This window comes from Neofelis nebulosa, chromosome 2 (assembly GCF_028018385.1).
Source record: "Neofelis nebulosa isolate mNeoNeb1 chromosome 2, mNeoNeb1.pri, whole genome shotgun sequence".
NCBI lineage: Eukaryota > Metazoa > Chordata > Mammalia > Carnivora > Felidae > Neofelis > Neofelis nebulosa.
This window is the reverse complement of record NC_080783.1, coordinates 139,149,241-139,166,118: the sequence shown is the minus strand read 5'-3', so window position 1 is coordinate 139,166,118 and position 16,878 is coordinate 139,149,241. Positions and strand designations below refer to the sequence as shown.

The 16,878-nt window shown below is 34.5% G+C and overlaps 1 protein-coding gene across 1 annotated transcript in view; it reads right to left on the bottom strand.

The window, feature by feature from the left end:
- The window catches only part of DPYD (dihydropyrimidine dehydrogenase), an 863,407-nt gene that overhangs the window by 366,272 nt on the left and 480,257 nt on the right, over positions 1-16,878 (bottom strand). The window lies entirely within an intron of this gene.

Here is a 16,878-nt window from a genome sequence, read left to right as displayed (position 1 = left end):
CAGAAGACAGTATAAAATGTAGAATTCCACCATTTAAATTATTTAACCAATTATTTTACTCATGATAGTTATTAATTCTGAAAGTATAATCATAATCATAATGAAAAAGAGGTGGGCAGATGGAAATGCTGGATATAACCCTAAAATAAATATTATTAGAGTTAACCTAAAAATAAACTGGATGTTGGTAGAGATGCAGTTCAGAGGTATGCTACCCCCAAATAAGGCATCTTGGTGCATTACAGATCTTCAACTTCAAAATCTGATCATTTTGCTTAAAATACTGATCTGAGACTCTAACCACCAACTTCTTAGGTCATTAGGTAGTTAGAAGAAACAATGCGTGGTCAGTTTTCTTTTGGGTTGTAATCACAATCTGACTTTAAGTGTATTTAAATTAATTTATAAATTAAATAGCAATAACAACAACAATAAATACCTTTAAGTAGCAATTAATTGAGTCACTTAAATTCTTGTCTGGGTGTCAAGATTGATAAAAGCATCTCCAAATGACAGCTTTTATTTATATAGTGGTCTACAATTATCATCTGTGTTTCTACATATACAATGAAAGTTAACCTTCTTGAACATCCTATGGAAGGAAAGAACACTTTCCAAAAGTATTTACTGAGATATTTGGAGATGAATGGGGGATTCTGTGATCAGATCACCTTGGGAAACCATCAAGAAGATAGCTTCTCTTGGTGATGCATACAGTATCTAAGCATAGTAAAGGCCTTGAGATATCCGGGACTAAAACTACTTGTCTATAACCCATTTTATCACAAACCTGTTAATTATTTTTTTCATGTATTACCAATTAATATCCTGTAGCACATTTACATTTTATAGAAAACATTATGACATATATATAAGGCAGTGGTCTCCAGAATTTTCTGATCATGTATCCATCAATAAAAGCAACCTTTTGACCATGCATCTCTAAATAAAACATTTACAAAAAAAGAAATCAGAAAAAAGAGATAAGCATAATGTTAACAGTTATTTTCACACATTCTTACCTTATCTTAGTGCTTTAGAGACCTCTGGACAGGAGGATATTTAAAAAGATCTGTCTCCCGAGGGGCCTGGGAGGCCAGTCGGTTAAGCGTCCCACTCTTTATTTTAGCTCAGGTCATGATCTCATGGTTTGTGAGATCAGACTCTGTGATGAGAGTGGAGCCTGCTTGAGATTTACTCTCTCCCTCGCTCTCTACCCCTCCCCCATTTGCGTGTGTGTGTGTGTGTGTGTGTGTGTGTGTGTGTACACACACACGCACGTGTGACTGCACTCTCTCTCTCTCATAAATAAAAAAAGATCTGTCTGGAGTTTAAAAAGAAGAGGTATCTATCCATAGAGGAAACTAAAATTCTAACTTAAGAAGGTTAGTAATTTTGTCTAGAGCAGAGGTCAGTAAAATTAAACTTCTATTATAAACAGTCAGGTAATAAATATTTTAGGGTTTGCAGGTAGTATGATCTCTATCACTCCACTTAACTACTGAACTCTGCCACTGTTACAAGAAAGCAATCATAGCAAAATGTAACAAATAAGAATGTCTATGTTTCAATGAAAATTTATTTATGGACACTAAAATCTGAATTTCATAAATTATGTATTAAACAGCTGTTTATTTCTTATTGCTACTTATATGAATTTCACATAACTTTCACAAGTCACATATATTATTCTTTTGATTTTTTTCCCAACGATTTAAAAAAAGTAAAAATCATTGTTAGCTCATAGGCTATACAAGAACAGGCCTGGGACCAGATTTGGCCAGTGGGCCATATTCATAGACCCTTGTCCCAAGTGTGTAGGGTCAAATTAAAGAGGAAAGCCAAGGATGACTAAGGAGGATGAGGTAAAGCATCATACTGATTGTCTTACCAAGCTCTAAGGGTGAAACGTGAATAGTCATGTTTCTTTTTTTTTAACGTTTATTTATTTTTGAGACAGAGAGAGACAGAGCATGAATGGGGGAGGATCAGAGAGAGAGGGAGTCACAGAATCTGAAACACGCTCCAGGCTCTGAGCTGTCAGCACAGAGCCCAACGTGGGTCTTAAACTCACAGACCGCAAGATCACGATCTGAGCCGAAGTCAGACGCTTAACCGACTGAGCCACCCAGGCGCCCCATGAATAGTCTCGTTTTTTAAGGTGTAGTAGGGTTTAAAACATTTAAGCTGCTCGACAAGATGTAGCAATAAAAAATAAACAGCTGGGCAATATACAACAACTGATTACAAATAAAATTTAAAGAGGAAGACAGATCAAAATATTTTTTTAAATGGGTGGTATTTTTTGGCAAGTTTTCAGAAATCTCCAAAATTAGTCAAAGCTGGTTCCATGGTCCTTACAGCCCTCTGTGGACAGTCAGAGAGGATAGTCTGACTGACTCTGGGGATAGTCAAATACTAATGTTTATCAGCAGGAATTGTTTTTGTGAAAATGGTAGAAGTGAATTGCCTTTTAATAGATCAACCTCATTAGAAAGAAAATGTAGTACTAATATCTGTAATGTTTCATAGCACTATATAAAATTATTTTCAAGTTTAGGTGAGGGTTACACAAACATCATAGATCTCCAGAAGCCTTTTATGTGATAAATTTAAATGTAATAAAACCTCATGGTTCTGATTACCAAAGGCTAAAGAATGAGTAATTTATACACTGCAGGCCTACAGAAGAAGTACAACTTGTCTGCTAAAATAGCCCTAGGGGAAGATAAAATTGAAAAGACAAAGGACAGATAAATAAAATGCCACTATTTTCTCACTAAGCTTTTTGGCTGTGGTTGATTAAAAAAAAGTATTATTACTGATTTTATAGTAGTGAAAATAAAACAATAGTTACAAGCACCACTGTTTAATACTAGCTATAGAGAAGAGAATTTTGAAATTTATTCATTAGCATATTGATAAGTTTGTTTCTATAACAAAATTAAATTATGCCGAAGCTTCACAACTTAGACTGGAGATACTAACTATAGCACTAGATTATGATCTTATAATTGAATTATAATGTCTTGGATCGATTTTACAATGGGAGTAATTTCAAAATCTTACTTTTAAAAAGTGGTTACAAACCTAATATAGAGAGAAATGTGGAAGATCCCAGGTTCCTGAACCATAATAAGCAAAGGGATCTCTGATTGCTTCCTTAGATAAGACAGAGGATATAAGCTAGAAAAAGTATTTAAATAACTGCTGATTCATATGGAAAAGGATATCTAATATTATAAAAAAGGGTTCTAGCCCCAGCCAGATCATGTCCATCATTTTCACAAATAATTGATAGATAGCTATATTTAGACCTGAATGTAGACACAGAGAGGTCATATTTATTGAATGTGCTGACGGTGTTGAGGGGAATTAGAATAAAGTAATTTAATGGAGTAAGAGACCAGTTTAAGAGACTTAGGCAATACTGATTACCCCAAACTTACTTCACCCATTTCACCTACATTTTTGGAAACTTTTTTTTTTTGATATAAAGAGGCAACAAGGTGTATTAGTTACAAAGAATAGGAGCAACTGCCAGCAACCTGGCACTCAGAGGAGTGTACAACTGTTGATTTTGGGTCATGAGTTCGAGCCCCACGTTGGGTGTAGAAATTACTTAAACAAACAAGCAAACAATCAAACAGACTTAAAATAAAAGAATAAAGTCAAACTACTTGAGTTCACATCTAATTATTTAATCATATTAGCTGGGCCACTTAGACAAATAACAACCTTTTTACTTCATTTTCTTTGTTGGTAAAATGTGATAGAGATAACATCTCAAAAAATTATCTTGGATAAGCTCAAAGGAGGCACATGAGATGTGCTTAGAACAGTATGTGATACAATACAAATAATTCAAAGAATAATTATTATAATTCCATGGTCTTCTTCTGTGCATTAACATTCTTTGCCCTCATATACTTCTAATATATGCAATATAATGTGGCTGTCTACCTTACCAATGGTGAATTGGTGCTGGGTATTCAGGAGGCTATGCATGGCTCTGAGTAGTACACCTGGATCCAGAAAATGGAAGAACACTGGTCTTGGGGGTGAGGGTTCTAAGTGCTAACTTAATGCAGCTGCATATGTTAGTGATACATGGCCCCCTAACAGATTATAAAATTTCTGAATTAGTTCCCCTGATGACATGCCACACTGCTTATTCTGGAAAAGGGAAAGGATTTGAAGCAGAGATTGTGAGTGCTACAATGTAGAAAAGATCCAGGCCATATATATCCTTTTAAAAAACCATTGAATAAGCCTGAGATGCTTACTACACTGATGCAAGTGTGTATAATGAGATCAATAAAGTTTCCTCAAAAGTAGCAAATTGCACTACCTCTATCTTCAATATGTTTGCAAGGAGATCATAAACCAAGGTATAGATCTCAGAATAGGGGAAAAAATGCTAGAGTCAGAGAGGGAGACCAATGTGTAGGATACAGAATCAAATTCCAAAAAGATGGTGATGGGCCAGAATGGTGGATTTTATTTAATAACATGTAATAAGTGATTATACTTTGGGTCCAGCACTCCAATACACATGTACAAGATAGAGAAGGCATAGTTTATCAGCTGAAAAGATTAATAAGTAGTAAATTAGTATTAGAAAAAGGAATGTGATTCACACCCTTTTCAAAGCTCTTCAGAGTACTATCTCCAGTTTTGGGCAAATGAGAACACTTTCAGTGGAAAACAACAGCAGAAGAAAAGGTTAAGAGATAGAGTTATATCAAGAATAGTTAAAGGAAATAAGCATAGTTAGCTTGAATAAACTAAAAAAGGGATAAAAGCTTTTATCACTTATCTGAAGGACAGTCATTCAGAGGAAATTTAGACTTTCTGAATCACCTTAAGATGGGATAACCGGCACAATAATTAGAAACTATTCAACAGCATTTCAGTACTCTCTAACATCCAAAGCTATTTAAAGAGTCAATTACTTGTCTCTAGAGAGTTCTTCTTAACTAAAGTATTTGAGAATAGCGTAGTAGATACCTACTGGATTATCTATGTAGCACATCTTTTCCAAGAATTGCCTTTTCTCTCCTTTATCCACTTGGTTGCAGGAGCCATACATATAGGTTTAGACTGATTCAGAGGCAATAATTTTAGACATGGTTCCAGTTTCTTATTATACTTTATTCCTTAGGCAACTTCATTCATGTCAGTAGGATACCCCCTTATATTTTTCACTTCAGTCTAAGATGTTGCAACCAAAACAAGACTAACATACATATTAACCAGGGTAGTAATTAACAGTGATGGAACAGGCAGATAACTGCAAATAAGCCTGTAAGTCCCATTCCAGGTGATATTTTGTATTTGTGTGATATCCTATTTTTAATAAACATCTATTTTTAAGGGGAGGGTTTAGAAATGTTATGACAAACCCCAACCCTCACCCAAATCTTATTAGCCCAAATACCCTTAAAAAGAGAAGAAAATAGGAGAAAAAGTTCTCCACTAACATACTGAATTTTTGAAAAACAATTCTCTGTTTTCCCCTTCCCCAGACCCTGGCAACCACTATTCTGTACTCTCCTTCTATGAGTTTGACTATTTTAGACATGTTACGTAAGTGGAATTATGCAGTATTTATCCTCCTATGACTGGCTTATTTCACTTAGCATAATGTTCCCTAGGTTCATCCATGTTGTCACAAATGGCATGAGTTCCTTCTTTTTTTTAAGGCTGAATAATATTTTACTATACATATAGAACACATTTTCTTTATCCATTTATCTGTCAGTGGATCTATGAATAATGCTGCAATAAACATGGGGGTGCAGATATCCTCATTTCAAACTTTGAGATCTTTGTTTCAACTCTTTTGTTTATATACCCAGACGTGGGATTGCTGGATCACATGGTAGCTCTATTTTTTGAGAAACCTCCATAATATTTCTCTTTATAGCTGCATCATTCTATATTTCTACCAGGAGAATACAAGGGTTCCAGTTTCTCCACAACCTCACCAACACTTATGGGTTTTGTATGTATGTGTGTGCATATGTGTTTTATAGTCAACCTATCAGGTATGAGGTGATATTTAATGGTGGTTTTGATCTGAATTTTCTTGATTATTAGTGATGGGTATGAAGTTTTTGTTATTCAAGATAAGTACATTTTAGAGATCTGCTGTACAAAATTTTACCTATAGTTATAGTGATATGGTATTGTGCAATTCAAAATATGTTAAGAGGCTAGATGTCATGTTAAGTGTTCTTACCAAAAAAATCCACAAAAGAACACAAGGAAATTCTGGGGGAGATAAAGAATATGTTTAGTATCTTGGTTGTGGTGACAGAATGGGTGTATGCATATGCCCAAATTAATTAAGATGTATATATTAAATGTGTGCAAATTTTTTGTATGTCAATTATGTCTCATTAAAACTTAAAACGTGATACTGAATTTTTGAACAGATACTAATTATTGGGTATACTACTACTACTATTACTACTAATACTAATACTAATCATGGGTCACTGACCTAAAAAATTCCAAGCTACAATGAAATCTTCTAATGATGAACACTGCAGTTTAGGGTAAAGAACGGAAACATAACCATTTCATTTTCTGAGTAAATATGAACGTTAACACAGTGAAGTACAAATGCTAATACAGCCCAGTTATACATACTCTCAATGTTTGACTAAATATATGAAAACATACCAAATATATATTTAGAATTAGATATAGATGAGGAGTACTGGCAGACATATTTCACATTTTAAATTTCAAGGGACTATCTCTAATAACTTCTAGGATTTGGTATTTTCTGATTAGTGCTTAGGTATTAAGACAACTATCCTTAAAGCAATGTACAGATTAATATTACTTCTACTAATTTTATATTAGAAATTTTTAATGTACTTATTATTCATTCATTTAGCAATAACTTAGAGAACAATTAGTCTGTACCAGTTACCATCCATTAAAATTAATAAATAACCTATGGGGGTGCCTGGGTAATTCAGTTGGTTAAGTGTCTAACTTTGGTTCAGGTCATGATTTCATGGTTCCTGAGTTCAAGCCCCACTTCGGGCTCTGTGCTGACAGTGCAGAGCCTGCTTGGGATTCTCTCTTTCCATTTCTCTTTGTCCCCCACATCCCACTTGTATGCACACTCTCTCTCACACTCTCTCTTAAAAATAAACTTAAAATCAAATTAAATTAATAAACAACATCAAAATGAATGAAAAACATGAAACATGTGTTACTCATATTTAGGTACAAAGTGTCATGGTAGTATATAATATACAAATGCATACAGACATGTAATTTTATTATTATGAATATCCTTCCTAATTTTTTATTTAATTTGAATGATATATAATACTCTTATAACAAATTTTTGTCTTTTTCTTATACAGAATTCTATAAATTATGAATAAAATGAAATTCTATTGAAGATTCTTATGATAGATTTGGAATTATAAAAAAAGGACTCAAAACTATACCTATAGAAATAAATTAATAAGAATACCTTAAGAATATGTTCTAAAAAGAGGAAAGGGGTGATAATATATATTAGTAAAAACAGCACACATAGTAAAAATCAGTAATTTAAACAGTATGGCTTTGTCACAAGAAGAAACAGAAAGATCAATGGAACATGGGAGAAGACCAATGTATGTGGGCATGAGAGTGAATATGGTGTATAGTTATACTATAACATTTAATTAATGGAAGAATATGAGTCATCAATTGTCCTAGGACAGTTGATAAATATTTACACGATAATAAAATCTGGATGATTGGGAAACTAAGTATAAAAGTGATGAAAATAAACAAGAAGTAAGGAAGGAAGGAGGAAGGAGGGAAGGAAGGAAGGAAGGAAGGAAGGAAGGAAGGAAGGAAGGAAGGAACATCTATACTTACAAATAATAAGAAAAAATGCAAATGGAGGAACATCTATAGTTACAAATAATTAGAAAAAATGCAAATGAAAAGCTTGGAAACTATTTGCAACATGGCTAGCATGGATTAAAATTCTTGATATACTGGGAAAAAAAAGAATTAATAGCTGAGTTCTGGCCTTTGTTCTAGCTCAGGGGTCAGCAAACTTTTCTGTGAAGAGCCATTTAGTAAATATTTTAGTCTTTGTGGGTTAATCAGTCATTGCCATAACTACTTCCAACTGTACCATGTAAACCACCATAGACAATCTAAGCTAACAGATGCGGCTGTGCTCCAGTAAAACTTTATTTACAAAACTAGGCAGGAGGCCATATCTGGCCTAGGGACTTTAAGTTTGCTGACCTCTAATCTAGCCTTACAGATAGCTAAAGACTTGGATTCTGGTCAAATCCTCCTTGCAACAGTAACTCAAAGAATGTATATTCCATTCAGGATAATTAGGAGTCCTGCTGAAGATATGCTTTATTCATTGGATGCCAGCACCTTGTTGAATTTGGTCATTAAGTAATCTGTAATTGATGTGATACAGGTACATCAAAGGATGGGAGCCAATGGACTAACAGAATAAAAACAAAACAAAACAAAACAAAACAACACATAAGTGGATCCTAGAGCTCTGAACTGAGTTCTTACCTGGTCAGCTTCTTTTCTAGGGACCATGTAAGTCCACAGTACAGAATGAACTGTGGATACAGAAGTTGCATCAGAGACCGAAGGTAGTTGCTCTTTGCTGTTTCTGTAAGGGCTACACAGACATGTCTCAGATCCTTTTCACAGCTAAGTAAACTTGATGGTGAGTGTGAATTTGACTATCAATCCAAAGCCAAAGAAAACTCTGGCCAGGAGGCATAAATTATGTAAGTATGACTATACAGGTTTTAAATCAGCAAAAAGATGAGCCCTCTAATAGAAAAAAAATGGCCAAAAGATATAAATAAACAGAAAACAAAATTTAAAAATTCCATATAAAATTTAAAAAATGAAATAATAAAGAATGTTTTACCTCATTAATAATGAAAGAAGTAAATATTAAAGTGGCATCCTATTATATACCTATCAAATCAGGATTTATTTTAATGATAAAACTGTCTAATAGAAGCTTGAGGAAATAAGGAACTTCATGGACAGTTAGTGAATTTTATGCTGGAAAACTTGAAAGAATTAGGAAACAGAAATGTACTCTTTGAACTACAATCTCGCTACTAAGAATTTATTTAAAATCTAAGTATAGCATTATTTATAGTAGCAAAAGAAAATTAAAATATCCTAAATATCAAATAATAAATTCTTAGCCATATAGATTATAGTGAAACCAAAGTCAGCCAACATTGTTCACTGCCTACCCAACAGCCATTTCTATTTTTGCTCTTTCTGACAGAATCTTGGTATTTTTTTAGGGGACAATGTACCCAACTTAAGGCTTGCCTCTCTAAATTCTCTTCCACCAAGGGGAAGTCATCATCTGGCCAGTGAAACATAATCTCAGAATTTCTGAAAAAGCTTTGCTTTTCTGGTATCATTGCAATGTCCTGCTTTTCTTCTATTTCTTTCTGCCTGAAAAACATTTCTCAATGACAGCAATAAATACTAGAAAACAAAAAATCATGCCTTCAAATTTTTAAAGAGAAACTATTTTTAAGCTAGAAATTTTAAATCTGCAAAAATTCTAAAAAATGTACCTACTAAACACTCTTTCTGACAAGATTTCTGGATGCTTGGTTTTAGGAAAATAAGAGATCAAAACAAGAAAAGAAGAAATGGGATTCAGGAAACATGGAGAGTAGCATACAGTAATCTGAAGACAGAGAAATATAAATCTAGATTACAACAGGAGAGGCTGGTCTCCAGAAGATAGAATAAAACTGACTCAATTTTTGGAACTGTGTATAGAAAAAGTACTTATACATATGTAACAAATCAGGTAAAATATATTTTAAAAAATAATGATAGTTTTATAAAAAAAAAAACCCTTCTTTAATGTGCTATTAAGTCCACATAAAAACTTTTGTAAGACAAAGGAAACATAATCATTGCACATCCCTTGGGTCAAAAAGGAAAAATATTTACATGGACTTAGTAGGATAAACATTAATAACAGAGAACTAAATCCTGAAGAACTACAACAGGAAGTCAGAGCCTGTTAATGTCTAACTTAAAAAAATTGCAGTGTAAGAATCTTATTTAGAAGCATGGATTTAAAAAAACCTAAAAAATGGTCACAGTTGAAAGCAGTTGCTTTGCAAGAGCAAGAAAAGAACATGTGAAAAGGTGGGGCAGAAGGCAAATGAATTTTATATATACATTTTTAGTATTATTTGATGTTTAACCTTGTGTGCATATTACTTTGCTAAAGGCAAACTTTAGTATTTATTTAAAAAAATTTTAATGTTTATTTATTTTTGAGAAAGAGAGACAGACAGACAGGCAAAGCATGGGCAGGGAGGCGCAGAGAGAGAGGGAGACACAGAATCCTAAGCGGGCTCCAGGTTCTGAGCTGTCAGCACAGAGCCTGATGTGGGGGCTTGAATTCAGGAGCCATGAGATCATGACATGAGCCAAATCGGACGCTTAACTAACTGAGCCACCCAGCCACCCCAGGGCAAACTTTATTTTTAAAAAAGTTATAAAAAGTAGGCTAAGAGAAACTGTGATATGAAAACCAGTATGTTAAAGATTACTGTCCCCTATGTACAAAAATGTTCCTCAAATATTATAGGCAATCGACTCAATAGAAAAATAGTCAATATTTGTCAATTATTCCTCAATAAGGTTGGAGACAGACAAAGGATGTGTAGTCATTTCATAGAAGAAGAAAAGTAAATACCAATGATGTGAAGAAGCGTTCAACTTTACTAGTAGTCAGGAAAATGCATGTGAGAACCAGGGGATACCATTTATCACTCATAGGACTTTGCATTATGGAAAAACTTTAAAACATTAACACCAAATGGTGCTGCAGGTGGTAGTGAGGATAGATGCTCTTACATTATTGAATATATAAACTGCTAGTATATTTTTGGAAATCAATCTTCAGTGTTTCTCAAATTAAATAATATATATACAGTGGACCCTTGGACAACATGGGTTTGAACAGTGCAGATCCACTTACATGTGAATGTTTTTCAATAAGAATACATACAGCACTGTAAGTGTACTTTTTCTTCCTGATGATTTTCTTTTTTTTTTTTTTAATTTTTTTTTAACGTTTATTTATTTTTGGGACAGAGAGAGACAGAGCGTGAACAGGGGAGGGGCAGAGAGAGCGGGAGACACAGAATCTGAAACAGGCTCCAGGCTCTGAGCATTCAGCACAGAGCCCGACGCGGGGCTTGAACTCACGGACCGTGAGATCATGACATGAGCCGAAGTCGGACGCTTAACCGACTGAGCCACCCAGGCGCCCACCTGATGATTTTCTTAATATCATTTCTTTTCTCCAGTTTACTCTACTGTAATAATACAGAATATAATACATATAGAAAATATGTGTTAATGAGTTGTTTTATGTTATCAGTAAGGTTTCCCATCAACAATTGGCTATTAGTTAAATTTTGGGGGGGTCAAAAGTTAAACATGGATTTTGTACTGTGTAAGTTGGTGCCCTAGCCCCTTGAATTGTTCAAGGATCAACTATACTTCTGAAACAGCATTCCCTTTTTAAATATCTAGTATAGAGATTGCAAATATGCACATTTTATAGTGACAAAAATCCAAATGTGCATAAAGAAAGAAATCATTGGGTAAATTATGCTACATCCAATTCATACTATAAGAATTATGCAGCTATTAAAAAATGAGTGAATAATATTAATGAGATACTTGCTTTCATGGAATTTATATTCTACTATGAGAGACAGACAATAAACAAATAAAACCATGTGTGCAAATATAACTATTTTATTGGAACATTAAAAGCTTGATGAAGTTAAAACCGTATCATAAAATAAAGAGCCATGGTTCCTGTTATAGTTTCATTTGACTAATTGATACCTGCATTGACATATATTTTCATCTAACAAATAAATATTTTAAATTACCAGTTACTCTTAGAAAATTATATGAGTTCTACTTTATCCTTCTCTGTATATATTTTCATTCATACACAGAGATATGTTTAGACACACACACACACACACACACACACACACGAGAAGGATATAGAACACTGAGGGTAGACTATAAATCATCACTGCATTCAAAGTTTTTTTTTTTCATATTGCATTTACTAAAGCAGAAGCATTTGCTTTGCCTATGAGAGCAGGATGAATAAAAGGTCTATCATATTAAAAGTTATAAAAGGTATATGACATGTCAACTTGGCAACAACTGAAGAAGCGCAGTACCATTGTTGAGAGAGGGGTCCAAGGGAATATATACTACAGATATAAAGATTTACTGTCAATCGGTGAACTATACAGTTATTGAATATGTGGATGTATCCAGTACTTCCCATTGCATTAAACTGTCTTATTCCCCCTTTAAAGTGGTGTTATCCACCTGAACACATATTCAATTACATTTTCCACTAAGGATGAACTGCTAAAATCAATGCACACATCACAGACACCTATATTTTTCTTTCACCATTACAGTTTAAGATTGCTACAATTCTATAAGTATTGACTGACATCATTAGATTATTTAGGGTGAAGAACTTGAGGCAAAGATACTGTTTCCGTGTGAGTACTCTAATAGAAAGTATTCAATTTCAGTGGGTTTTTTTTTTTTCAAGTAAGGGTTGAACCAGATTTAGGCACACATGGCTAAAAATACTGGACTGGGTAAATAAAGGATATATGCAGTCCAGTTGCACTAGTGATAATAAGGAAGAATTTTATTATTAATATTGGGAATAAAAGATAGTAAGTTCCATTCTCATAATATGAGTAGCAACTGAAGGAAAAGTCCACATTTCTGCCTTGATTGGTATCACAGAGAAAGCCACCCTCTTGCAGCCACTCTGGAAAACAGTGTGGAGGTTCCTCAAAAAATTAAAAATAGACCTACCCTATGACCCAGCAATAGCACTGCTAGGAATTTACCCAAGGGATACAGGAGTACTGATACATAGGGGCACTTGCACACCAATGTTTATAGCAGCACTCTACAATAGCCAAATTATGGAAAGAGCCTAAATGTCCATCAACTGATGAATGGATAAAGACATTGTGGTTTATATACACAATGGAGTACTACGTGGCAATGAGAAAGAATGAAATATGGCCCTTTGTAGCAACATGGATGGAACTGGAGAGTGTGATGCTAAGTGAAATAAGCCATACAGAGAAAGACAGATACCATATGTTTTCACTCTTATGTGGATCCTGAGAAACTTAACAGAAACCCACAGGGGAGGGGAAGGAAAAAAAAAAAGGAGGTTAGAATGGGAGAGAGCCAAAGCATAAGAGACTGTTAAAAACTGAGAACAAACTGAGAGTTGATGGGGGGTGGGAGGGAGGGGAGGGTGGGTGATGGGTATTGAGGAGGGCACCTTTTGGGATGAGCACTGGGTGTTGTATGGAAATCAATTTGACAATAAACTTCATATATTGAAAAAAAAATGAAATTAAAAAAAAAAAGAAAGCCACCCTGTCTACCTCTGCCTTCATCTCTTAATTCCTATTTTGGAAGTTAAGATTTTAGTCTTTTTGTATTACCTCTCCCACAAATGTATTGTCCACCAATCTCCCAACATATCTGAAGACATTTTCAGTTAAATCTGCAATCAATATTTTTTATCTTTGTAGGTATGTAAATACCGGTCACTGCAGTAACTGTGGTTTATAATCCCCTTTCTTTTCCTGTACATTCTCCCCTCCCACTCCCACACAGGTTAAATGTTCTTCATTTATTTGGCTTTTCCTGAATCACAGGCTGAGTCACTCCACACACCATGGTAATTCCATAAAAGGGTTCATAATCTGATTTCCCACAAAGATAAACCTCTCAGATAACTGAGCAGTTTCATCACTTTCCTAAAAAATTCTTCCAACAGGCTCTTAACTGCCTGATCCCAGAATGCTCTCAAAGTATACTGCACACCTCTCACCCTGCAATTTTGACCAGTGGTCCTACCAGAAGTTCCTTCCAACTCAGTCCAAAGTTGGCTCCCTTCATTTATTTCCTTGTGTTTTTTTAAAGTATTTTTCTTTTGTTTTTAAGTTTATTTATTTAAGAGAGACAGACACGGCATGAGCGGGGAAGGGGCAGAGAAAGAAGGAGAAAGAGAGGATCCCAAGCAGGCTCTGAGCCACCAGCTGCAGAGCCTGACATGGGGCTCAAATTCATGAACCCTGAGATCATGACCTAAGCCAAAACCAAGAGTCAGTCGCTTTGACTAGGCCATCCAGGCACCCTTATTTTCTTGTTTGGTGTAACATATTCTCCAGTAGTTTTCTAAGAAAGTGCTTATGGGAAGTAAGGGTAGTTGTCTTCCCTTCATATGTTTAATATTTTGGTTAGTACAGAACTCAATGTTAAAAGCAATACTCCTTAGATTTTTGTTTTATTTTATTTTTTAAGTTTATTTATTTATTTTGAGAGAAAGAGAGAGAGCAAGCAAGGGAGGGGCAGAGAGAGAGAGAGAGAGAGAGAGAGACAGAGACAGAGACAGAGAGAGAATATCTCAAGCAGACTCCACGCTGTCCACACAGAACTCAATGCAGGGCTCAAACTTCATGAACTGTGAGATCATGACTTGAGCCAAAACCATTTGGGGCACCTGAGTGGCTCAGTCAGTTGAGCATCTGACTTCAGCTCAGTTCATGATCTCCATGGGTTCAAGTCCTGAATAAGGCTCTGCACTGACAGTTCAGTCTGGAGCCTGCTTTAGATTATGTGTCTCCCTCTCTCTCTTCCCTGCCCCTGCTTATGCTCTCTCTCTCACAAATTAAAATAAACATTTTTAACAAATAATAAAATAAAATAAAATAAATAATAAAAAAGATCAATGATACTAAGAGTTGGTTCTTTGAAAAGATAAACAAACTTTATATACCATTAGTCAGACATCAAGAAAAAAAAAGGGAGGGGAGCTCAAATAAATACAATCAGAAATGGAAGAGGAGAAGTTACAATTTGTAGAACAGAAATACAAAAAAACTATGAGATTGCTATTAAAAAATATATGCCAATAAGTAGGGATAACTGAGAAGAAATGGATAAATTCCTAAAAACATGTAACCTTCCAACAGTGAATCAGGAAGAAATAAAAACTTTGAGCAGACCAATTACTAGCAATGAAATTGAAGCAGTCATCAAAAAACTCCAACAAATAAAAGTCCAGGACCAGATGGTTTCACAGGTGAATTCTATCAAACATTTACTTTTTTAAAAAAATTTATTTATTTTGAGAGAGAGAGAGAGAGACCCTACATTACCAAAATGAAGGATAAAAATCATATGATCATCTCAATAGATGTAGAAAATACATGTGACAAAATGCAATATGCGTTCATGGTAAAAATTATCAACAAAGTGTGTATAGAGGGAACATACATCAACATAATAAAAACTATCTATGACAAACCCACAAATAATTCCCCTAAGATTATGAACAAGAAAAGGACATCCACAGTCACCACTACTATTCAACATAGTAGTGGAAATCCTAGCCATAGCAATCACACAAGAGAAAGAAAAAGAAAATGCATCTGAATTGGTAAGGAAGTAAAATTATCACTCTTTTGAGATGATATGATACTATATGCAGATACTCCTAAAGACTCCACCAAAACACTGTAAGAACTAATAAATAAATTCAGTAAAGCTATGAGATCAAAACCACTATACAGGTATCTGTTGTGTTTCTGGGCACTAATAATGAAATATCAGAATAAGGAATGAAGAAAACAACCCCATTTACAATTGCATCAAAAAGAATAAAATACCTAGAAATAAGTTTAACCAAACAAGTAAAAGAAATATATGCTGAAAACTATACAACATTGATAAAAGAAATCAAAGATGACACAAATGGAAATAAATAACTTGCTTGTGGACTGGAAGAATCAGTATTGGTAAAATGTCTATATACCCAAAACAATGTACATAGTTAGTGAAATCTCAGTTGAAACACCAACAGTATATTTCACAGAACTAATATTTGGTTGGATAAACAAAAGACCTTGACTAATAAAAGCAATCTTCAGAAAGAATAAAAAAGCTGGAGATATCACAATCCCTGATTTCAAATTATACTACAAATATATAGGAATCAAAACAGTATGGTATTGGCACAAAACCAGACACACAGATCAACGGAACAGAATTGAGAGCCCAGAAGTAAACCCATGCTTATACGGTCAATTAATTTATGACATAACAGGCAAAAATATACTATGGGGAAAAGATAGTCTCCTCAATAAATAGTGTTGGGAAAACTGGACAGCTACATGCAAAAGAATGAAACTGGACCAATATTTTACACCACAAACAAAAATAAACTCAAAATCGATTAAAGATGTAAGTGTAAGAACTAAAATCATAAAACTCTTTTAAAAAAATGTAGGGGGCACCTTGGGTGGCTCAGTTGGTGGAGCATCCGACTCTTGATTTGGCTTATGTCATAATCCCAGGGATATGGAATCAAGCCCCACATCTGGCTCTGTGCTGAGCATGGAGCCTGCTTAAGATTCTCTCTCTCTCCTTCTCTCTCTCTCTCTCTCTCTCTCTCTCTGTCTTCCTCTGCCCCTCTCCCCCACTTGTTTTCTCTCTAAAAAGAAAGAAAGAAAGAAAGAAAGAAAGAAAGAAAGAAAGAAAGAAAGAAAGAAAGAAAGAAAAAGAAAAAGAAAATACAGGCAGCAATCTCTTGGGCATCAACTTCAGCAATAATTTGTGGATATGTCTCCCCAGGTAAGGGAAACAAAGTAAAAAAAAAATAATAGAAACTACATCAAAATTTTTGCAAAACACAAGAAACCAAATGGGCTAAAGACTTAC